General features: G+C 38.4%; 1 protein-coding gene and 1 long non-coding RNA gene across 5 annotated transcripts in view; one reads left to right on the top strand and one right to left on the bottom strand.

The window, feature by feature from the left end:
- Positions 1-24,879, top strand: part of LOC149313808 (cysteine/serine-rich nuclear protein 3-like) — a 122,817-nt gene that overhangs the window by 37,955 nt on the left and 59,983 nt on the right. Inside the window, exon 1 of one of the 4 annotated variants that reach the window (XM_089519836.1) lies at positions 12,656-12,685. The exons of 1 other annotated variant lie outside the window; for it this stretch is intronic. The gene's annotated coding sequence lies outside the window, so the exon portion shown is untranslated. Of the gene's footprint in view, positions 1-12,655; positions 12,686-13,231; positions 13,472-15,689; positions 15,768-24,879 lie in introns of those variants that run through there. 2 more of the 4 variants (XM_089519833.1, XM_089519834.1) reach the window with 2 other exon arrangements.
- Positions 11,402-24,687, bottom strand: LOC149313809 (uncharacterized). The gene is made up of 3 exons (XR_016280863.1): positions 24,616-24,687; positions 14,627-14,755; positions 11,402-11,468 (listed from the first exon to the last, which is right to left on the bottom strand). It is a non-coding gene; the product is annotated as an uncharacterized LOC149313809 (long non-coding RNA).

Raw genomic sequence — 24,879 nt, 5'->3', positions numbered from 1 at the left:
AGATTCGGTTTTATTTCCCCCTGTGGATTGGCCTTCTTCAGAAATGTCAACAGCAATCACTGCTTTAATAGTATGTTAATCAGAGAGACAAGGGCAATCAGAGGCATTCTTTGAAGTATGAGATGACGTTCAATTTTCAAAAACAGTTCCTAGTACTGAAAGCTGCAGGTCTTGATTTCATTCATTCATTCATTCATTCTTCTCCTTTCTTTCTTTTCTTCTCCTTTCCTGGTATCACATTGAGGGACTTGGAGGAAATCTTGCATCTTTAAAAGATGTGGTGTGGAGTTAATTATACAGGTGCTGCCTTTGCTCCACATAAAAGGGAACAATTGCTAGGTGATTATAATTCTACTTCCCATTCTCCCTTTGTCATAAGGCAGAAGGGCTTTCCTCTACTGAACATTTAAGAGATCAAAACAAGAAATAAACTCCATAATAAAAATAGATGCTTCAGGAAAAACAATGCATTGACAAAAATAGTATGAACTTCCACCTTGTAAACTTAACTACATGACAAACTTCAGGTGCCTCTTTTATTTATGCCTGAATATCAGCAACAAAAGAGGGACTAGAGATGAGACTCAGCTGTTATACCATGTTGTCATTTAATCCTGCTTCTGCACAGTGGACAGCTGAATGGAAGCCATCATAAGGTTCTTGACCTTGCAGCTGGCAAGGCTGATACCATCCCACCTTCAGTCTGTAGAAGGTTACTGGGATGGGGCTATAGTCTGAAAACAATGAATAAATGTGAAGATGTGAAATTAGAGAGACCTTTGTGGTACAAAGAAAGGGTTGAATAAAGTGGCCATTTTTTTTCAGGTTGTCACAACAGAAACATAATAGTATGCAGAACCAAAATGAAACAACAACTGCAACAAAAACCTCTTAAATCTGTCTAGTGGAATCACTTTGCAGAAAGACTACATATACATGGGATAAAAATAAATAACCCCTTGTTTTATTTTCTCCCCATAGCTCCAATCCCCCTCCGCTCTGTGTTCTAACTGTCCTATTTTATAACAGATGACAAAGTTCATAATGAAAACTTCGTGATTTAAAAAAAAAATGTAACACAGTCAGCCCTCTTTATCCATAGATTTTTTTATCCACAGATTCCAGCATCCACGGCTTGAAAATATTTTTTAAAAAGTATAAATTCCAAATAGAAAACCTTGATTTTCCATTTTAAGTGTACTTCTACCCAGACTTGGAGTAGCCTATAGAAATCAAGGAATGAAGTTAATCATGACCAATGTAAATTCTATGGGGTTCTGTGGATTCCCTCCAAGTACAACAAAGCTTAGATTCAACACCTTAAATTTAGAAAGTTTCTTAAAAATCGCCTTTATTTTTCAAGTGTGGATTCTTTAATATCCATGCAAGCGTACATGTAGCCAAAGCAGTCTCTGTATAAACAGTGTGCCTTCCTTCCCTACATTTAGCTGGAATTCTTTTCACACTTGCCTGGGAGTAAGCCCTAGTTAACTTGAGGCTTACTTCTGAGTAGACTTGTAGAAGATTTAATCAACCACTTAGTATGTTAATTTACCCTTGATACATTGTGGAAATAGTCCAGGCTGCAACAAGCAATTCCACAACATATTGGCATCACAGTGCAAATGAGCCTGGCAGTCTTGGGTACAACCCAGAGTACATCATGTGCAAACAGCCTGTCTGTCTAAGGCTCACCTACATTGTACACACACAACGACAGCCTATGACCCAAACCATTTTTTATTGATTTCAATGGGAATCTTAGATATTCTCCTACAATACTTTGTGGCAGTGCTACTCAGTGGTGGTCCTTGGACCTATGCTCATCCCTGCTGAATTCCCAGGAAAGACAGAAACAATTATAGCCAACAGCACAAATATGGTGCCAGTCCCTGGCATATTAGGGGGGGAAATAATTGCCAGTTCTCCACATCTGATAGCCTGAGAAACAGAGCTCTGAAGGATTCCCCTTAAAGCAAATGATGTAAAGAATTGCACAATTCAATATCAGTTTTTTCTGGCTCTTGGTTCTCTCTGCATGTAATACAGAAGACAAGGTTGATCATCTGGACTGGCCGCTGAAAAGCCGGGTGACACGGTGCTTAGGCAAACTGTATAACTATGCCCTAGCCTGGCAAATTCCTGTTCCTTCTAATCCTTCCTCAAGTGTATCAACAACTCTTTATTTAGGCTTCCATACCTAGCTCTCTAATGAGGTCGGAAAGGTCACCGCTAGCCGACAGGAAAGGTCAGCATGGTTTCTGCATTCATTCTTTTCTGGTATGTTGGCATTCATTGTGCAGAGAGGTGCAAGCAGAGGATTGAGAGGCGGCTGGAAGAAGGCTTGCATTGTATAGCAAAACAATGGTGTTATTTGACAGGTAGTCCTCGTTACTCTCCCCCATAGAAGACACAGCAATTCCGACAGCATTTGTGGACCGTTTGAACTGATTTTAAAACTTTTACTGTTCCTATTATGTGTGTAAATAATGCCTCTGTTCACCTTGTATTGGAGATTCTCCACAATGAGCACTTTCAAGTTTCCATCTTAATTAGTTTGGTGGTGTAGGCAATAGTTGCCAGCCATAAGAGATGCAAAGTTTGCTCTCAGGAATTATCTCTGTCTTTAAAAAGACAAAGAAAGAAAAAGCCAAATGCCAATGCTTATTTAGACCACAAGAAGTCAGTAATTATTTGTTGGCTGGAGTTGGAAGAACCTACTAGGCAACCAGAAAATATTTCTGCTTGTGCAGGCGAGGGATGAGGGAACCCCTAAATTCCTTCTCTCTATAGCCCTTGAAGAGCCAACCTAGAGAGTCTCCTAACCTCCACAGCCAGTTTGCAAGTGAAAAGAAAATATGTAGATATCTGTCTACCCAGTTCTCTGAGTTCCTTATTGTTCCAAAAATCTACTCTAAGCCAATATGTAACCCAGTCTTTTCCAATCTGGGATCCATCAGATATTTTGGACCATTTCCCTGCATATCTGAATATCAGTTGTGGTGGATGGGGGCTGATAGGAGTTGAAAACCAAAACGACCAGGGCACCAGGTTGTGGAAGACTAGAGCTTTGAAATAACATGTTAAAAATAATGGCATTACTTGTTACTTTTTGTAATATTGATGATGTAAAGTTGTTTCTTTAAATGATCTGAAGAAAGCAAGGCACTTGATAAGAGGGGGTTGCATAAAGAATAAGCCTTACTCAGTACTGTGAAAATGGTACTTTTCTGGTGACCTTGAGGCCATTTTGATTATTTTTGTGATTTTTTTTATTTAATCATTTTTAGGTTTTTTTTTTAAATGGGAATATGGGATGCGTTACTTCTAAAAATTAACAACTAACAAGTAACATATTGCTTTTTAATTTAATGGTTCCAAATTCTAAAAGAAGCCTCGTGTAGCCTTTCTAAGAATAAATTTATTAAAAGTACAACACATTTTAAAAGTTCTGTTGTAACAATAGTTAATATGTCTCTTATGCAGTTTTAAGTGTAATCAATTTCTTTTTGCTGGAAACCTAAAACAAATTTAATGCCTTGAAATATCTGCAAATAGCACAAGACTGGAAGTTCCTGAATAATATTCATCCATTCTGGACCAGATCTGATTTCCATTCTTACTCAACAGCTTGATTAAGGTCAGTAGAAAAAACTCTTTTGGCTTCATTAATAAAGGATTTGTTTCCAGATGGAAGTCCACAAAGTCAAGAGAATGCTCTGGTATATTTGCCATGCCAAAGCCCTCAGAGATACCTGACACAACCATACTAGACTCTAGGAAAATGGAACCTGTAAACTGTTAAAAAGAGATTTAATTAGTAAGAAGCTCATTTCACTGATGATGATGACAACAACTATGACACTAATAGCAGGATTCATGTATGGAGGAGATCATGCACCCTGATTAAGATCTTGCATTCATATGGGAGTGTAACACTCTGCATAGGCAATTGCACTGAGTTGCTTTTTCTGCCTATGTAAAAGACAACTTACCAGTGTAGATTGTGTCTCCACAGCTGTTTAGTAGCCAGAGAATATATATGTGCCAAGGCAGCATTCAGCTGCATATTTCCAGCTGGGATGAAATAGCAGAAAAATGCTTTCCCAAACATCCAGTTTGTATATTGGAGATCCAAAAGGGTGAGTCTGCTGTTTCCTTCAACCTGTAGCTCCCCAGACAGCCCACGCTCACCCAGGTGCTAAATGGCTGCTCCATTCCCCTGACCATAAAATGGCACCAATGCATTGAGCATGTACCTGTCCAGGGGGGGGGGGAGTGTTGCACAAGGGGTGCTGAATATCCTCTTGCACAATTTACTTAAAAATACATAACCTTGGTTATACACATATGCCATCAAGAAGATTCCAAACAATAGCTTTGTATTCTCTATGCAAATTTTTGAAGGTATACCAATAGGATCCATATTAAGGTGGGGTTGAAAGAGCAAAATGTTGTCTAAAGTCAGTTTGTGTGTTAATAATATAACAGAGGTAAGAGCTGAACTTTGGATTTCACACAAAACTTTCTCACATGGGGGCCACACCACATCAACTGTATATTTGGTATATGTGGGGAGGATCTCTTGGATTTCCTCATTCTCCAGACAAAGGGACAACCTGGGTCAATCAGGGCTTCCCTCTTCTGTGCTAGAGCTCATAAACTGAATACCAAACACCAGTGCTGTAAATTTAAGTTGACTAATTCGGACTCAAGTCACTTTAACGACTTGACTTGCACTCAGCTCGACAATAAATAACATACTGACTTGTCTTGATTCAACTTGCAAGTTGTATATTTTTAGCAAATGACTGACTATCTTAACTTCATCCAGAAACACCAAATGCATTATGTTGAGACAGAAGTCTACTCAGGGGCTTTAGAAGGATCCGTCAACCTCAAGTCCATTGCTTAATATGGTTGCTGTTCCTCTCTGAGATTTTGTTTACTTAACTTTGTGCACATCTCATTGATTTTCCAATTACTGAAACTCCAGCCCCCCCCCCCCACACACACACCATCCCCTTTTTTCTGTTAAAGTTGGTTCCAGACCTGAGACTCAACTTGAGATGTGAGTTCAAAGTATCTTGCAAGAACTTGAGATTTGATTTGAGACTTGAAAGTGAGACTTGACTTGAGACTTAGAGTAAAATACTTGAATACACCACTGCAAAACATCCAGTTCACTTCAAAGGTCTCAGTGCAGCAGGTGTCAAATTGTTTCTGATGCTTCCTTCTTCCTTTCAAACAGAAGATGGCCTGTGGAAGAGGGGGAGACATGATTGCTAAGTACCAAAAGACATCCTTCCCAGATGTCCCTTTAAGAAAGGCAGAAGTCTTACTATTGATTCTGTTCCCTGCATCCCTAAAGCTGGGAGGGATGGTTTCCCTCTGTTATATTCCTTTTCTGCCTAACCACATCCCAACAATATATATTAATACTATTTTTTATTCAGTATTATAATGCCAGCCAGTGGCATATATCAGTATGCTGATATATGACAGCATAGAGGAATAACATATAGCCCTGCCCTAACCACCTTACTATTCAATGCCCAGCATCAAGGAACAAAGTAAAGGAAGAAGGGAGGCAGGGTAAAGGGAGAGATGTATGTTTAAGCCAGCCAGCCAGCCAGGCATAGTTACATGTTCATGGACTGCTACAGTGATCTTGGCGGGTTACAGACCGCCTATTTGGGGCACCCTGGCGCAGAGCGAGGACGTCACGTCCGCGCCGTCCCGTGTAGAGGCGGCACGGCCATGACGTCCTCATGACGGTGGCCGTTCCAGCCGGCCGTCATTTTTTACGTGCGGAGCACATATTAGGGTTAGGGAAGTGCGGAAGCACCGCACCTCCCTAACCCTAGTACGCGCTCCACGCGTACTTTAGTGCCCGTCTGTAACGGGCCCTTTTCCCCTAGGGTTTATCTCTTCTGCTGCTCTGGTGATGTTAAATGGACACATAGGCTATAACAGCAAAGTAACGACAGAGAGTGTGATATGGGTAATGTGATGGGACCAGATCAAAGAATGGGAGAAAACTGGAAGGGAGAGATGGAGGAGAAACAGATGGAGCAAATAAGCAGGGACAGAGTTTGAAAGTAATGAGTATGAATTTCAAGAATGAATGACTGTGTGGCATTTTACAAGACATTCTTCCAAATGCATGAGAACTTCTACTATGAGAACAACTACTACTGTATTATTTACTAACTTTTTAATGTTATATTTGAAGAGGGGATATCAGGAGATTTAGAGTCCAGAACAAGGTGTTGGAGTTAGGCTAACAAGGGTGTAACACACTGAAATTTCAAAAGCAACTTAATGAATATGAGTGAATTTATATCAGTGAAGCAATACACAATATTTTGAGATATCTGCAGCAACTGTTACATGACATGAAGATATCTGTGATTTCTGTTGATGGCGGAGTCATAGGTATTGCTAATATGGTTTGTTGCCTTCATTCATATTTGAAGTAAATGCTTTAAATTTCAGTTAGGTTTGTGAAAATAAAGATGCAACCTTTTTCCCCATCCAAATTCACAGACCCATTCAAATCTATCCAGGGAACACTTGGGTTAAAAACTCAGGTTAAGAACTCCTGTTGTAGACAGCTTTTATATTTCCCAGCACCAAAACAGATTCCCACATGACTGTAATCACCTCTCAGCACAAATTGCTGGAGATGTGCAGAAATGTCCTGATAAATATTTACAAAACCGTTGGAGCCTCTCATGAACTTCCTCAGATATTTCACCTCAAGATAAATCCCCAACGTTTGTTTTTAGCAAAATCATATGGCCACAGTCACATTGACAGAAGAGACTTTTGTAGTCTAGGGATCTAAACATTTACAAACCTTACAGAAGTGTCAGTACCCCCCATTACCCTGCAAGTGTCCAAAAGTGGAAATAGGATGATAAAATGTTGACAATGAGGAGCATAATACAGCTCCTGATGCTAGCAATAAAGCATAAAGGCACCGTTTAAGTCTCCTACTGGGAACAGTAGTCTTGAAGACCATTGTTGGTGTAACCTACTTTATTGAGCAAAACTGTGAATAGAACAAGTAACATCTTGTATTTTTTTTCTGTTACAAAAGTGTATTTATTCTCTGTCTTTTAAGCTCTCGAACTTGGTGTAGTTGTGTTCTTCCTCACTAGATTTTCATTTCTTCCCAGATGACAGACAAACCAACTTTATTTTGTTTTTGTCTTTTAAAGGATGTCTTTACTTTGCCTAGTGTGAAACAGAAAATGGCTGAGTGGAAAATATAATTATATAGCAAAAGTCAAGCCAGCTACTCTTTCAGTGGGACGATTCCTAAAAAAGGAATTGGAAAATTGCAGCCTGCAAGACGTTTATTTAGTTTTGTCATTGTGAATTGTTACTCTGAGTTAACAATTCCATACAGACACTAAAAACCTGCTCAATCTCCAAATCCCCATCTGCACTTCAGAGAGCATGCAAAGCTACTGGGGGAAGAGTAAAATAGATAAATTGTGATACAGTGCTTAACATGCTGCAATACCCTTACTTAAAAAGCCCACGTGAGCTCCTAAACAATATTATTATTTCTACTTTTGACAGTTTCCCTTCTTTCACTGATCAAGTCAACAAAAAATGAATTCACATTGTGCTTCCATAGATACGCGAGGCAGGGCCACTGCACAGCACAGTGCAGTTGGGAAGCACTCTATGAAAAAAGATTATTCAACCCCCCCTCCCCCCCGCCCCTTACCAGTGAATATCCATTAGGGAGGGAAAAGCAGAACAACTACATAGTGATTTTTATGCTTCCCCATTGCAGAAGCAGTCAGAGACTTTGGTATTATAGTCCCTTTCAAGATGATCTGCCTGCCTACCTGCCTGCCTGTCTATCTAAATTTATATTCTGCTTTCCCCCCTTGTAAATAAGGCTTAAGAAAATACTCAATTGTATTAAATAAAATAATAATACAATTAAAAGGCAAAACAAAATTAATTTTTTTAAAATAATTAAAGTGAAAGGTTAATTTGAAACAGTCTGAAACACAGGCAGGAATTCCTTTGGAGTTATATCTGTGGGAAATAGAATCAAACACTTTTGCAGTGTCCATATTCAGCAAGGGAGCTGTTGTTACATTAGTGCATAGGGGAGCCAGAAAAGCTCTATCCATCCATCCATCCATCCATCCATCCATCCATCCATCCATCTTACTCTTGGGGTTGTAGTTGTGCTGCTTTTTGCTTTTTCTAAAGCTACTAGCACTAAACATCTGGATTGGTGTCTTTAGTATTCAGAATCATTTTAAGATAATTAATTTTTTTTAATTGCAGCATAAGCGTTTTATCACAGATAGGTTGGCCACAATGAGTGACAGGACATAATTAAAAAGGAGAACATGGAATAATATCCTAAATCAAGGACAATAGAGAGAAGGAGAGAGAACACTTGGCCACATTGAGACTGCTCCAAAGACAGGTACAGAATCTAAAGGGAACCTCATTCTTTGTGTTTAGGGGAAGTTGACACTCATTGTGTGTTTATTGCAGAGAATCCAAAAAAGCTAGTACCAAGCAAAGGAATTGTACTGTTTCCAAGCCCACATCTTTATCAGAGTAAGCAGCAGCAGTGTTTTGTTTTCTACCTTGCACCAATTGTGAGAGCAGGACAGGCTGGCCCTCTGCCTTCTTGTTTAATTATGATTTTAAAAACAAAAATGAAGCCAGGATTGCCTAAAGGTTGCTGAAAAGCTAATTCCTTCCTTAGCAACTTTTTTTTGTATTTTAAGAAATATGTGGCAATGTGGGAGGGAGGAATTAATGCAGAAAAGTACTTGTAAAGTGTTGTAAAGAAATCTGCAGATATCTTGCTGAATTTGACAAATGACTGTTTCCTATGTTTTAATCTGTAAACCGATGTACACCAGATCCAGTAACCTTTTGCCATTTCCTTCTTATCAAAGAAATAGGCTTGTCTGAACTACCTTATCAATTGTGCATCATGACAACACATGAGCAAATCCTTTTACTGATAGCCTTTACATCAGCTTCAGTACAATGGAATAAAACAGCAGAACTTCTATACAGTAGCCATGTGACAAGATGAAATATGGTATGCAGCAGATGGGGGCATTATGCCCTAATTATTTTGCACAGTACTGACAGGGATGAAACAGGGAATCAGTTGTGATTCCATAAACAATGTATGGAGTAGATGAAACTTCCTCTCCTGATCGCTCTCATTTACCATTGTCCTCAAGACTGTGTGTGTATGTTTTTCCACAACTGTTGCATAATGTTTTCCATGCCTCATGAAATGGTCAGCGGTAGGCCTTATTTGAGAAAGCTTTGTAGGGAACAGAGAAGCTCTTACCAGGTTTTGGTATATTAAATGTGCGTTGGTTTCCCATATGTTTCAAAGGCTGCATCCTCTCTGCAGACATAATCCAGTTTGACACCACTTTAACTGCCTTGGCTCTATGCTATAAAATTCTGGGAACTGTAGTTTTGTAAGCCATTTAGCCTTTTCTATCAGAGAGCTCTAGTGCAGTGATGGCAAACGTTTTAGAGACCAAGTACCCAAACTGCAACCTCAAACCCACTTATTTATTGCAAAGTGCCATGTCCCTCTGATTTTCTAGTAACAAACTCTGGCGAACTCTGTGCTGAGGTGATGGCATGTGTGCCCATAGAGAGGTTTGCCATCACTGCTCTAGTGCCACAACAAATTACAGTTCCCAAAATGTAGTTTAGAGACTCATGGTTGCACAATAAAAACCTTGTCCTGAAATACCATCAGTGAAATTGAATAGCAAAGGATTCAAGGTAGACAAAATATATTTCTTCATAATCCATTAATTTATCTCATTCACTGCCATAAGATGGTGGCCCTGCTCATTATGAAACAATAACTTCTCCATGCTCTGCCATGAGCACACACATATGTTTCAAAACCTAGAGATGGAGCATAGACATACCTTGACATTTCATAACAATAAGTTTCAAATGGACACTTTACTTTCCTAGAATGGGTTCAACCTCATTCCTGCTAAGTTCATCTGGAAAAGCAAGGAGCAGAGGCTCCATGAATCCATACATGGTAGAAGGCAAATGAGGAGAAACTGTACAGGTTTGCCTCAGTACTGCTCCAGAAAAAACTAAGAGCTGGTCCCATTCTACGTGTTGTTTGGTTATCAGACCTGCCCTGTGCAGGCAAGGATTTTCCATCAGGCCTTCATATACAATCTTCTGGTGCTACGGGAGGGAAAGAAGCTTCCTTATGGCCTGACAGTTTGAATGGTCAGCCTCTGGTGCATGTGGTTTGGCCAGGGCCACTGTCATTATCTTTTGACCAAAGGCATAGATTATTTAACTACATCTTTGTGGAATGTGGAAAGGAGGTGTGGGTTAATAGTGTCATAATCCAAGTAACCCACACGACCATTGTGATGATATTAGAAAATGTTATATTGTGAAAACACTGATGGTGAATTAAATTAACTCTATTCTTCTACCATTTCCCACCAATGAAATCAAAGCCTTCCTGGTGCTCCTTCCCTAGAAGTGCTTCCCACCCTCCAAAAAGCTGTTTGCTACACAATACTTCCCATGCTGGAAGGGCTTGTGGTCTTCTAAACCAACATTCATGCTACCAACTTTCTTCTTTCAGTGAATCCAAAAGGCGCTACAAGATCTCTTTCCATACTGATTTACAGACTAACATGGCCATATCTTTGAATTCTACCATTTGTTTGTTTCTTTATCTGATTTATACCCCACGCTTCTCCATATGCTATATCCAAGGTGGCCTATGGCATTTAAAAAAGAGAGTTTGGTTGAAACATTATTTATGCAAAATTAATCACAAAATTAAAAAGAAATAATTAAATAGCAGTTTAATTAAAAGCAGAAGATTAAAACAATATAAAGCTATAGATCATAATAAAACTTTTAAAAACACAACCCCATATCAAACTCTCTCTGTTACATCGATTTTAAACCAAAGGCCTGCCTGAATAAGAAGGTCTTAGCCAGCTGTCAAAAGGAAAAGAGAGAAGAAGAGAATTGAACTTCCCATGGCAGGGAACTCTCCAGTCTGGGAGTCTATTCGTTTTTAGTTGGTATCCTATGACAACATCAGGTTTTTTTTAAAGCATCATGTTAACTAACAAAGATCTTAATTAATAATTAGCCTAACCAATCTTCATTTTTCCTCATAATAAGGCTATCATCTTTGCCCCTATGGATTCTTACCACGAACCATCTGCTCAGTCAATGCTGTATGATGCACCCTACCAAAATGGTGGAACTTGAAGCTATTATTACCAACTGTCATTGCTGGTGTAAAAACAAATGCTAATTAGGAACTGGAACCTAGAGATAATTCAATAGCTGATTAACCTGCTTGTTTTACCTGAAGGACTATAGAAGTGCTTGGATAATGTTGCCTTTGCCTCCACCAGATTGCAATTAGATGTTTTCTAGCAAAAAAAAATAGTCAAATTTTAAACATTTTGATCCTTTCATACTTCTAGTTATAGTTTTTAAAAGGGAATGTACCTGAATTGTTGCATTAGGGACTTTTGTCTTTACCGTGGCTTGTCTTGTCTCCCCTGTTCAGTTAAACTAAGGTGGAGATGTGCTATGGACTTTGGAACTGGACCTCCAATATATGGTCTTTGATAGAGTCCAGACCTGAAGCCACTGAGGTCAGAAACACCATTTTTACTGACACCACTTGCAGACATGGGACATATGCTGAATGAGCCACAAGCTGTCAATTACTTATGCTAATGAGTAAAACATTGAAAAAGATAGCAAATGGGGTTTCTCCCCATTTGCAGAATGCTAATAAGTAAATTACATTTGTCATCTATCTACTTCCAAATGTCAACAGAATTCTTGCAATATTTTTTTCATGAGCCAAAGCAGTTTTATGCTGGGAGTGGTAAAATAAACCACTGTTTCAATGCAACTGATTTTCAGGGTAAACGGTAGTTTTATAGATTTACACTCTGTTAGGATTTTTAATTTTTTACAGTAAAATCATCCTTTCTTTTCTTCCTGAAAATGACATGTCATTTTCTGTACACAATTGTAGTTGTTTGGAAGCAAAGCTATTAGAACAACATGCAACCTTTAAGTCTTAACATGATTTATTGTAGATTTATTTTGAGGAATTATTCGACAATTGCTGCCATTCAATGCAATAAATACACAGAAAGAAAGTAAAACGTTCTACTTTCTCATTTCTCTGAAGATGCCAGCCAAGGATGCTGGCGAAACATCAGGAATAAACACTTCTAGAACATGGCAACATAGCCCGAAAACCCCACAAAAATCTACATTCTACTTTCATTTATAAAGCTTAATATCTGGATTTACATTTGTACAATCTGAAGAGTATTCCGTATTCATTAAACAGTATTCAGAAATACTTGTCAGATGTGCAGTTTCATCCATATGCAATAAGCGAGCTAATCTAAGAGGAAAAAATTTACATGCAGACCAAGCCTGTGCATGTTTACTCTGACGTAACCCCACTGAGTCCAATGGGGATTAGTCCCAGCTAAATGCATACAGGATTGCAGCTATAGCTGAGTCATTTTATTTCAACTGCTGTCAGGATTTAACTCATTCAGAGTACTAACATAATAAAAAAGAGGAGGAAAAAATGTTATCCAGACCTTTGGGAATGGTAAGGCTTTCTTTAATATCATTCTCATTAACAATATTTACTCAGAAATAAGTCTTACTAATTACATCTGAGTAAGTATGCTTAGGATTGCAGAACCTTATTCTCCATGCAGCATTAACAACTTAAAAATATTGCAAGTTTATTGGCAAGGTGCCACTACTGATGAGTAGCAAGATGAATAAAGATGATGTACTGCCTATAGATAGTATACTGTGATACTGTCATTAGCCTTCACGAAACAAGTATTAATCACATTTTGAAATCTCTAATGAATCTGTGTTTTGTAAAACAGGCTGCAGAGGGATTTGTAATGGACATGGAAAAGGGTTGTGAAGGGATTTCCATAATTTGTGTTGCATTAATGACTTAAAGCAGCTTTATCATTTGTTGTTCTTTCTTCATAGTAGGCCCTTAGATGATAAACACACATACAAACGCGTGCGTGCACACACACACACACACCCATAGAGAGTGAAATCCGTACTATGGCCAGTTTTATCAGACAAAACTCCCATGTGATCACATAGGCAGCGTCAGAGAGACTGAAGCTGCTAAGCAAGCAGTAGGTAATGAGTCTTTGTGCAGAGGGCAGCTCTTGTCGCTGAACAATAAAGCATATGGTACCAGCAATAAAACACAGGGCTGGGATATTTAAGAAGATTCTGCTGGAACCAGGGCGGTAGATAATACGTCACCCACTGACAAAATGATAGCCTACATTGCTGCATAATTATTAGGAGGAAGGGGAAAAAACACTGCATGGATTGGAAAAAAGCATTTGAACAGGTCAGTTTTTATTTTCTCTGTTTCAAATTATTCAATGATAATAAAAATGTTTTGGATGCAATACAATGCTTGGATGGCAGCATTCTCGGCTGCTAATGTGGTTGTTATTTTTGAATTTTATAAGGTGTGGCTTGTTAAATGCACATGAGTTGAACGCCTAGCTAAAGAAACTGTGCAAAGTATAACATATTTCCCCCCCTTCATCTTAAATCTCCGCAACCAGAAACCTTACAGAGCCACAAGTAATGGAGCAGTCATTCATTAGAATCAACCTCCTATCTCTGATCAGGAGCCAATTCTGAAAATGCCATATTATTTTAATATAGCAACAGTCTATTATGCCAACGTCTTGTCACCCTCATTATTTTGAGAGGCTACCATGTGGTTTTGATGAGGGCAATTTTCTTTTATGCTTTTAAATGATAAATGGTATACACTGGAATGTCAATTAGGATGCATGCAGGTTTTTTTTTTTTAGTCTTTTGTGAAATATCTTAGGAGCAATGATGCAATGACAGATGTACACACACAGATGCACATATCAGACTAAGCTGCATGCAAGCATCCCAGAAGCTTTTAAAAACAACATACACAACTGTCTCCTGTTTGTAGTTTTCTACTGATTAATTATGTATTCTATGAGCTAGAGGTATCTTTTTTATTTTGACTTTTAACAATAAAAAAAGAAGAAGAAATATTTCACATGTTTACATTCACTCTGTGTAGGATGCAAAATTAAATGCTGCAAAATTAATATTTCATTTGGGGAAATTAGCACTGTGTAAAACATAAAGGGTTGACAGGCTTATAGTGCAACGGGCATCCAGCATTTGGGAAAGTGGTGAAATATGTAGCATTTTCACTCTTGGAATGAATAGAACATGCAGACTTTAATATGCATTTCAGCAACTGGGAAGCACCAGTATGTTTGTACAGGGCTGATGTATCCTACAGGAAGCAAAATGGGAGAAAGCAGGAAAGAAGATAACCATTTCTTAACAAATAAAACAAAACCATCACTTCCTGGCACATTTCACTGAATTTCTCAGGGAGGGGGAACGTCTTACATTTTATTCTTTTGACACAATATTGGTTGTAATATTGAAATGAGTCCAAAATGTGCACAGAGCTTAGCCGTGTCATTTTGGTACAAACCTGTTAAAAGGGTTTCACCGATGGCAACCCAGCAGCCACACGGATTCATTCCCTTTCTTTTATGCCATTTCCCTGTCATATTCCCAACACAGTCCTTCAGCTCTAAGTTAGCTATGGTAACGTGAGTCCCTGTGAAACAAACACATTCCAAATAATAGTACTAAATCTGACCCTGATACTCTTGATTTAAAATATCCAACTAATTAAACTTAAAATCACAAAGATCAGCAGCGAAGATGTTCATAAAGCACTTTTCTCCCCGAATTTAACTAGAATATTATTTTTCTCCTCCCTGCTATTTTTTTTAGTCACCTTGGAAACCAGCCACTAGAATGTGATTTTGGAGTGAGTTATCTTGCAGGATGGCTCTGCAGAATAATGATAATAATAGTAATAACAAGAATGATGATGTAGAGCCTTTATTATTATTATTATTATTATTTGGGGTGAGTTATCCTGCAGGATGGCTCTAAATAATAATAATAATAATAACAACAACAACATGTAGAGCTATTCGTCGTCTCTTCATCTTCTTCTTCCTCTTATTTTGGTTTGGCCAATAAAGGTATCACTGAGGGATTTTTGTTTGCATTTGTTAAATGGCCAACACAGCTACCCCTGCATGATTTCTCTTATTTTGGGGTGATTTGTCCTGCAGGATGGCTCTACAGAATCATCATCATCATCATCATCATCATCATCATCTCCTCTCTCTCATTTATAATGTTGTATGTCACCAGTCACACAACCATGCTCCATGCAAACCTAAATGCCTCCTGCATTTCCGTGCACTCTCTAGTGGTTTGGGTATATTCTGTCAGAATTGCAGTTCTACCATTTCTTCCCCGGCCAGCTTTCTCCTTTTAGCTGCTGGCCCCCAGGCCTTCACCACCAGACTTATGCAAATCAGACAAGCACAGTAGCTGACTGCAGAGGGAGGTCTGAGACAGGCGTTGAAGGAGGGAGAGAGAAAAGCAATGAGTTCAAAGGGCACAGAGCTGGTGGAAGGCTGTAGAGGGAGGGAAAGAGAAATACACACACTACTGCAGTGAGTTTTCACCGGCACAGAATGGGGAAGGCGAATTTTCATTCCCTGTCTTGCAAAGACTGGCCGTGCATCTGGAGTTAGAGCACAGTTCAGGTATGAGTGTGCTCTTGCTAGTGATTTCTTAAGGGAATGGTTTTCCTTTCACTCAGGGGTCTGTGGTGTGCCTGTGTGGTCCCTTCTTTTGGCATCTGTGCATTTATTTATTGCTCTTTGATTTGGAAAATGGGGGGGCTAGCTGTGGAGGGAGGGATTGTGTGTTGGTGTTCTGTGCATCAACATCTTTCACCCTGCAAATGTTAGGCCTCTCAATGGAAAGGCATTTGAAATGTGCAAGCCCACATTTTTAAGAGGTTGAGTTTAATAAAACAAGATTGCATGCCACAAGGATTTTTAATATATGTATATGTATTTCATAAGCTTAAACACAGACAACTGTATTCTTGATTTCTGGTGTGTGGCAGATCCCAGTGTCTGTGTCTTCATGTGCTATATTGCACTACAAATTATAGGCATGACAAGTTTGGCAGTGGCAATCATATGATGAAGAAGGTTGCAGGTTCTGAATGCAAACCTGATTCGTTAAAGGACCATACTATAACCATGGATAGTAGTATGTAGGGAGATCTTGTAGCACCTTTGAGACTAACTGAAAGAAAGAAGATGGTAGGTGGATGGTAGATGTGCTATTTTTATGCTCTGCATCACCCTTTAAATTGCATGCCTAGCTATTAACATTTGGGCAGCTTTGTTCTAATCAAGTTTGCTTAAGCTTTTAAATCATAATGAAATAAATAACAATAAGTCAAGCTGCACATGTTAAACTTCGGTTCGGTATGAATGTGGCACTTTCCACATATATACTATGTTAAATATATTTATTAAAGAGTTATTAAAGATTTAATATATCATGTTAAATTTATATATTCATATATTATTGTGATATATTAAAATAATTATCATGTTTAGGTGTTTTTGCATAAAATTGTACAATTAATTTACAACACTGTAGCTACAGAGAATAAGCTATACAAGGTAGGAGTCAGTGCAGTCTGTTCTCTGCACAGAACTCTGTAATGATTCTTATTCTGCTCAATCAGCCCACCTCAAAAGCAATTGTTTAGTGTGGCATATGATTTTAATAATGTTGTCATTGCACTGACTGTCTTTTGCAACTGCAACCTCCCTTCCTTCCCTCCCTCCTGCCCCAGGCTGATTTAAAGTTTACCCTGTAGTATCAAAATAGCCATTTAGGCGGTTCGTTTGGCGTTGATGACTCTTGTATCTCTTCAACATATTTAATGGCAAACTAGAAACATGGTGTAAAAATAAAAGGCAGTGAATATCAAAAACTTAAACTGACAGCACAATCGTGCCAAAGGTAAGCACTTTAAAATCCTACTGAGAGAGATTTAAACATGTGCTTAAGTCTTATATTGAAATTAGTGAGACTTAAGAGTACTTAACTTTGGATGGGTTGTGCCCTGATTTTGAATTAACAAGTACAAATCGCACAATATTTTGGGCATTTTGTCCCTCAAAGCTTTGACTTCGGTGACAAAAATGTTCATTTTCTGTCTTCTAGAGAATAACTCCTGTTCTGTGTCTGCAAAATCGGGATTTTGTCACCAGAAACCAGGCCCAATTGATTCATATTTATTTTTATGTATGTTTGACCAATCCTGATGAATTCACAGGTCAGGTATTCTCACTAAAGTTGGCTGACTATCAATAATCAGCAGTCTATTGGATAAAAATGTGAAGTGTAAGGATGATGATGATGATGATGATTTACATTGATATACCACTTTCCTCCAAGGAGCTGAGGATGGCAGATATGACTCTCCTCCTTCCTTCTTTATCCTCGCACTAACCTTGTTAGATCTGTCAGACTGAGAAAGAGTGATTGACCTAAGGTCATGCATTGAGTTTCATAGTTCAGTGAAGACTAGAACGTACATCTTCCAAGGCTTAATACAATATCTTAACCACTGCAGTATTCTGGATCTGTGTAGTATGGTAGAGGAATCAAATTTCAGTTATGTTCCTTGTGGTCATGTAGGTATTCAGTAGTGGCCAGACATTTAAATAGTGAGTTATTTAGTCTTAGTGACCATGCATGCTGAGTCTTCTGCTAATGGCACCAAGACACCAAAACTGGAGGACTCTAACGCCAAAGGAATGTGCCAGTGAAAACATAATGGCAGTTACATGCATAATGTGAATTTTGTTGGTCTTAGATAATATTCTACTTTGGTTTCATTGAGACTATTCTAGATTAAGTATCTAACAAGGTGCTCAGAAAAATCTAAGTTTTGGACTTCCTAACTTCACATTCTGGATAAATGGGCAAATATTATATTATGAACATAATAGAAGGTTTATTGCAGAATTTGAAAGAAAAATGTGAAAGCTAGAGATGGGGAGAAGTCTTGTTATTGGTGAGATTCTAGGCAAGATATCTCACCCTCTAACATGAGACTGAGATGTGACATTTTGTTTGTTTGTTTGTTTGTTTTGTTTGTGCTTTCTGTAATTTGCACAAAATATACTTTATATGAAACTCCTGTGATCATGCAAAACCCGTTCCTGTTTTTGCTTTGTGAAGGCAATCTCTAACACATAGCAAGCACAAAAGGACAGACTGATGGATTTGAAACCTATCCAGTCCTACTACTTTTACTAGTCCTTGCAACAAAGAAAAGTTAGTGACGTTTTTCTTTATAAAAGAAATGTGAAAAAAAAATCTCAAAAACCTACAACATCTTGCTGAGGCTGACAAAAATGAATAATAATTTCATCTTGCAGCAAGGGGAATCCCCTCTTGTCCTACCTTGTCTCATTTTATGAATGGGGACAAAACAATTCAGGACTCACATTTCTAGGGAGGCATGGGGGAAGTAGAGGGAAGATGTTCTACCATGGCAGCTGGTGGCTTCCATGTCAATGAGGCAATGGATATGCTCCTTATCACAAAGATATCCAAGGTGCTGCATCTTATCTTCCCAGTAATCTCAGAATCTTGTAGTTTGTTAAAAGTTCAGACTAAAATATACAGCAGATTAATTGTCCCATTGACATGGAGGCTACCAGATACCACTGATGAAGGTAGATTGAGAGTGACCTAGAAGGTCTGTAAGCAATCTTGGTAAATTATAAATTCTCTCTCTCTCTCTCTCTCTCTCTCTCTCACACACACACACACACACACACACACTTCTCAAAGTAACATGTTTATTCTTCAGCTGTTGCCTACAAATTTTCAAACTGTCTGTCCTTAGAATTCCTCTCCAATAAAGTTTAAAATTGAGATTACAGAGTGCTTTGTTGCATTGTGCCTGCAGACTATGAGTTTGAGATTGTGTGCCTTTAGGGTTTCCACTGTCATCTGAGCAGCATTTCAAAACCTACAACCAGCAGCACGGCAGGGGTCTGATGAACCTGGCACACTGGTCAGCTTGACATTGCCGGCCTCCATTTTAAAAAAGAAAAGAACTCCATTTTGGAGTCAGCAAAGCTACTTGTCTTGCTGAGTAAGTGCATTTCTTTGTCAATTACCCAGACAACAAGATCTGGTTCTCTGCTCCCATCCATTCATCTTGTTTGATTAATGTTTAGCCAATAATTAGAGTTTCTTGAACGCTGTAGAGAACTTCCAAATTTTTGACTACTGTAGCCAAAGGCTCCACACATAAAGGGGCATTTAATTCAAATCAGGCTTCATTGTCACAGGGGGTGGGAGCTCCATCTTAGAATATGTTTCCCTGATTAGCTTTTGGGAGGTTCTGTCTTGTGTGATTTGATAAGATGTGATCAGCTTCCACCAGAAGGAAGGTGCATTTTACCTGATCCTGAAGGGTTTGAGAAAGAGAGTGGTCTTAGTCACCTTTTTTTTTTTTGGTACTCTTCTAATTACTTCTGCTTGATTACACGTTGACTTAAATGGCTTTTAGGCTGGTGGTGGCATTGAACTATGCTCTCTTTGACCTGTAGAAGGACTTTTAGAAAATAATTAACTGAAGCGTATATGAGCTTTCTCTCATTATAGAGTTGTCTTTTTTTAAATGGTGGTGGGGAGTATTGAGAGGTTGCATATAGAGGCTGGGAAATGCCTGAGGGACCTAAGGTTTGCAACTATCTTTTATATCATAATGCGACAAAGAAAGCTACTTTAAGTGAACTAAGAAAATTTCCCCCTGCTACATTTGGTATTTTACTTAAAAACAAAACCACTTATTCTGTCTTAACTTAATTCCGCTGGTGAACCCCAGCACCTGCCTCTGTGCTTAAGTTCTATATGCTTCTATTAAGCAAATGTTTTGGTTTTATCTGAGAAACTGAAAAAATCCCCAAGTGATTCTGAGATTGCCCATTTCCCTGTGTAATGGCAGGAAAAACTACCATCTTGGTGGAAAGTTGGATCTCTGTGTGTGTGTGTGTCTCTCTCTCTCACCATCTCCATCCAACCAATTCCCAGAACCCCAGATTCTGATGGCCCTACAAGATTCACCTGGAGAAAAGAAGATTGCTCTGTAAATGCTTCACATTACTATGTTACTAAATTTATTAATTTCGTCACTGTGCAACTAACTACATTTGCCTGGCAGGTTATAGGGAGTAGTGTAACTCACAAACTCCATTGTTTTGTTTTGTTTTGTTTTTTAAATTGGCTCTCTACCACCTCCTCCAACCAGGTGTCTTGATGTCCTCCTTTCCAAGATATGTCTTACATTTCAACTTTTTGTCCAGGAGTAATATCAAAATGTCCTCCATTTTGAGCATGGCTAAGAAGCGTGTGTGTGTGTGTGTGTGTGTGTGTGTGGTTTTTCACCTTTATTTTGTAACATCTTACATTTTTCTTGAATGTACTACATTTTGCAGTACCTTGTCTTCTTTTGTGGTTTGACCTCTGGTCACTCTGCCTCCAACCCCTGACCTTGAACTGAAATCCTCTCATGGTCCCTACAGGTAGTAGTCACTCAAGCTTCCTATGATCTACTGCTAGGATTAATTTCAGCATTTGAAAATAATGGCTGTGTGTATGGCCATATAGGAATATGAGAATGAGGGCTATTAAGGCATGAGAGATATGGTAGGATATGCTGTTACGTCAGCTAGATGGATTTTGACTCTCCTGAGACCACTCAGCCAAGGATATTGTAAAGTAACATATTTTTAAAAGGTATGAGTTTGCATGTATGTGTAAAACTACTACTGTTTATTTCAACATTAAGTTCAGCTGAAAATAAAGCGGGCCCTCTACATTTATGGCTTTGACTTTTACAGATTTGATTATTCACTGATTTGATTAATGTGTTCTCGCAAGGAATGACTCTACCAGAAGTTGACCACAAAGTCACACTAGAGGACCAGAGATTCCTATAGAGAACACTTCTCTAGGTATTTGTAGGTCCTCCAGCTCAATTCTAATTCAACATCTGCCAGATGTTAGCCATAGAGTTGTGATGGAAGACCTAGAGATTCCTAGAGAGGTATTCTCTCAGTTTAAAAAAAGAGAGGGTTTTTTATTTGCATTTTTTTCACTTTCATGGGGGTCTTGTGTCCCTAACCACAGCAAATGTGGAGGGCCCACTGTATTCACAAATCTGAATATTTGCACATTTGTTTCACCAGAGAAAAATCCCAAGGTGAATCCTTAGCGTAGCCACCACTCATTTAATTAGCATAAGGATAGCAAGCATTATAGATTTCAGCATGAGATATACAAGAGTTTGTTACCTATTTATAGTAAAAAAAAATAGTAATGGCTTTTCAAGCATTACTCTATAAGAGTACCTCCAAAACGATCACAGAATTATACCACTAATTCTTGTAAAGATTTTGAGACAGAAATTTACATAAATCTTTTTTGGAAAAAGCTTATTTATTCTCAGGATTTATAGAGAATTAGCCTATGAATAAATCTGCTATTTGAAAAGGAAGAAGTCAGATACGTTTAAGCCAAAATGCAGGAACTCAGGAACATGAATAACACACAATTTTACTAATTAGTTTTGTTTCCTTTTTAATGTTCCCCTAGTCTGTCTGTCTGTCTGTCTGTCTATTTATTTATTTATTTATTGAATTTATGCCCTGCCTTTCTCCCAGGAGGGGACCCAAGGCATTGATTCTTCCATGTAATGTCATTGTCCATTCCAACCTGGAAGAATTCATCCTGAGAGAAGGATGACGCAAGGATAAATACATTTTTCTGTAGATGGTGATTCTCCTTTTCTTAAAAAAAAAAAAAGGTACTTCTAATAACCAGACCTTGACATTTTAAGTACCCATCCCAAGGAAAGACCAGATGGCCAATTGCACTGAATGAAACAGGTGTAATCTCTTGTGGGATCAAGAAAGCTTTTTTGTAAGATGAATGGGTTTGCTGTTTGTCAGCTGTCAGTCTTTGTCTTTGTTTAGAACCAATTAGGGAGTTGAGACAAATGACATTTTAAGGATGCCACTTGAATGTTCTATATTCCTGTATGAGTGTCCCTTTTGTGTTATCCATTTAAAAATTCAGTAAATTTCTTTCTTTTTTTTTACAAAAAAGCTCCACTAGTGCTCCAGAGTATCAGTGAATGTAAACAGAACACAAAATAATGATTTTCTGTTAGTAATCACGCATATGCAGCTCATATAAATTGCCAGATTAAATTTAATCTAGTAGAAATAGCATGGCATTTGTTTTTGCTGACCCTCCTTGAAAATGGCTGCAGCATACTAATGATTGTTTTGATAATCTTCTCTTTGAATGTTTTTTTTTAAAGCCCTTTGACAATCATATTTTCCTTCTGGATTTTCATATTCATGCTATTCTTTATCACCTCCCTTTCTTCTGAATGTTTTCTTCTGTTTTTACATCTTTGTTTTTTGTTTTGTTTTTAAAGACAAGTATACCAAATAAACACAAAAGGTGGTATGTGTGTGAGAGACAGAGCGAGAGAGAGAGAAGCTCCCTTCTCATCTAGATAAACCTCTTAGGCTTGAGAAGTATGAAATCTCTGATTTTTGTCTGTAGACCATGGATAAGCAGATTCAGTATCCAGGATCAAAAAAAAAAAAAAAGATCGCATGTTCAAATAAACATGGGGGTGTGAGTTCAGCTAGTTGCACAAGTCCATTAAAATTAGCATAAAGATTTAGATCTCTTTTGATGATGCAATTCTAGCACTGAGATTCTTCTGTAACTGCCATGGCAACATCCCATGGAATCCTATAATATGCAGTTTAGGGATAGGCATAGAAAATCCTAAACTGGGGGGCTCCTCTGGGGCCTCTGACCAAACTATCAATCCCAGGATTGCACAAGATGTTGCCATGACAGGTTAAATACAATCATTGCACTGTCAGTATATAGTGTGAAAGAGACCTTCATTTATTTGCACCTTTTAGACTAAACCAAACTTGATTGAAACAAGGAGGCTTCTAGCCCATTACTTCCACATGTTGTCACTTGGGAGTCCACCGGATCCCATTGGTGCATGAAGCCAAGGAAGTTTTTGAAAGCGATAATGAAATTGAATTTGAATTCATATTTTTAAATGTATTTTCTCTCAAAATGTACACACTTTCCTCTCAAAACCCTCATTTTAAAAGTGCATCATTTGGTGAACAGTGTCCTAGAACATTCAGGAACTATAAAGGTCAACGGGGTAGTAAATACCAAGGTGCACTTTATCTCAGGGAGATGTAGATCAGATCAGTTCATATCAGATTTCTCAAAGAGCAATTTCTGTAAGCATCCTGGTCATGGGTAACATAGATCCTCTTGGTTTCAGTGTCACCTAATTGTGTCTATTATGGTCTGGTTCCAATCCAGGATTTCCTAGTGCTGGCAATGACTGCTGTGTATTGTGTTGCAAATAAGAGGATTGTGCAGAAATATGGTGCCCATTCTTGATTTCATAAAGAATGGGCAAAAAGTAAAATACTGTATATATTCATGTGTAAATCTAGAAATTTTAGTCAAAAAACTGACCCCAAAAAACTGAGTTGATTTATCCATGAGTCAGTGTAAGAATTGTACTTTAACTTCAATAAAAAAGGAACCATCCCCTGGTGAAAGGCAAGAGTGTCATCTGTCCTGGAAGCACTGAACCCCTTTTACTTTCTCATCCATCCAGCTCTTAGTTTGAGTAAAAAAAATAGTTATGCCTCCTGGCTTTGGCATGGTTTTCCTTTGCTTCATCCTTTAGATCCTTTATTACATGCTTCTATGTTGTACCCTCGACTTATCCATGGGTCAGAACAAAATTACTAATTTTGGCCCTAAAACCTGCCCTTGATTTATATATGAGGTCTGCTTATAGTCGAGTATATATGATAACTTTACACCATTGTTTGTTATTTTAGGATGCATTGCTCCTATAAGATTCAATAGAGATTTTCTACTATAAGGCAATAATTTGTTTATTAATCTGTTTTAGTTCACCCAACAGGACAATCTGGTGGCTCCTGGATCATTGTAAATCCCAACTCAGTCACATACTAATGCAAGAGCCATTCCTGCTGCCTTATCAAATGTGCTCTGCCAAAAGTGGTACTGCTTCAAAATTGGACTTCTCTTTTTCATTGAGACTATCTGATAAATGTTATCACCTATATTAAGGAGATCATGGGGATGAGTTTATAGGACCTAAGCAGAGCAGTGGAGGACAAAAGATCTTGGAGATGTCTCATCCATGGGGTTGCAAGGGTCAACATCGACTCGAGGGCAGTTTACAACAACCAAATGCATATCCCCCCCCCCCAACTGCACACACTCCATCCCCCCAAAATTCCAAATGACCATTTACTTCAGTTTCAATTCATATGTATTACTATAATAATCTGCAGGTTATGCTGTAAATCAGTTTCCAGTACTTGCCATTGCAACCTGGAATCCTATTGGGGATATACCTACACTATAGTTATAATACTACTTGTTCCAATCCCCACTTACTGGAAAGCATCCACTGGGATCAACAAGGGTCTGTTTCCCTGTCGATTAGGAAGCAGCTGGTTGACATTTCCATCCTCTCCCGCTGTCCGGGAAAGCAGCCAAAGGGCTGATAAGGCAGCTAGTTCCCAAACAAACAAACCCCCTCCCAGTACAGCAAAGTCAGTGTAAGCTACACAGTCCTGGAGATTCACAGTAGTTCTACCAAAAGGGATTACCAAGAGAATTGTCAGACGGTCCGAGGTTCAGGGCAACAGATAGGCAGGT

The sequence above is a fragment of the Sceloporus occidentalis genome, unplaced genomic scaffold (assembly GCF_023333645.1).
Source record: "Sceloporus occidentalis isolate IW3139 unplaced genomic scaffold, rSceOcc1.0.p SCAF_4, whole genome shotgun sequence".
NCBI lineage: Eukaryota > Metazoa > Chordata > Lepidosauria > Squamata > Phrynosomatidae > Sceloporus > Sceloporus occidentalis.
The sequence above is the reverse complement of the archived record's forward strand: the minus strand, read 5'-3'. Positions and strand labels throughout refer to the sequence as shown.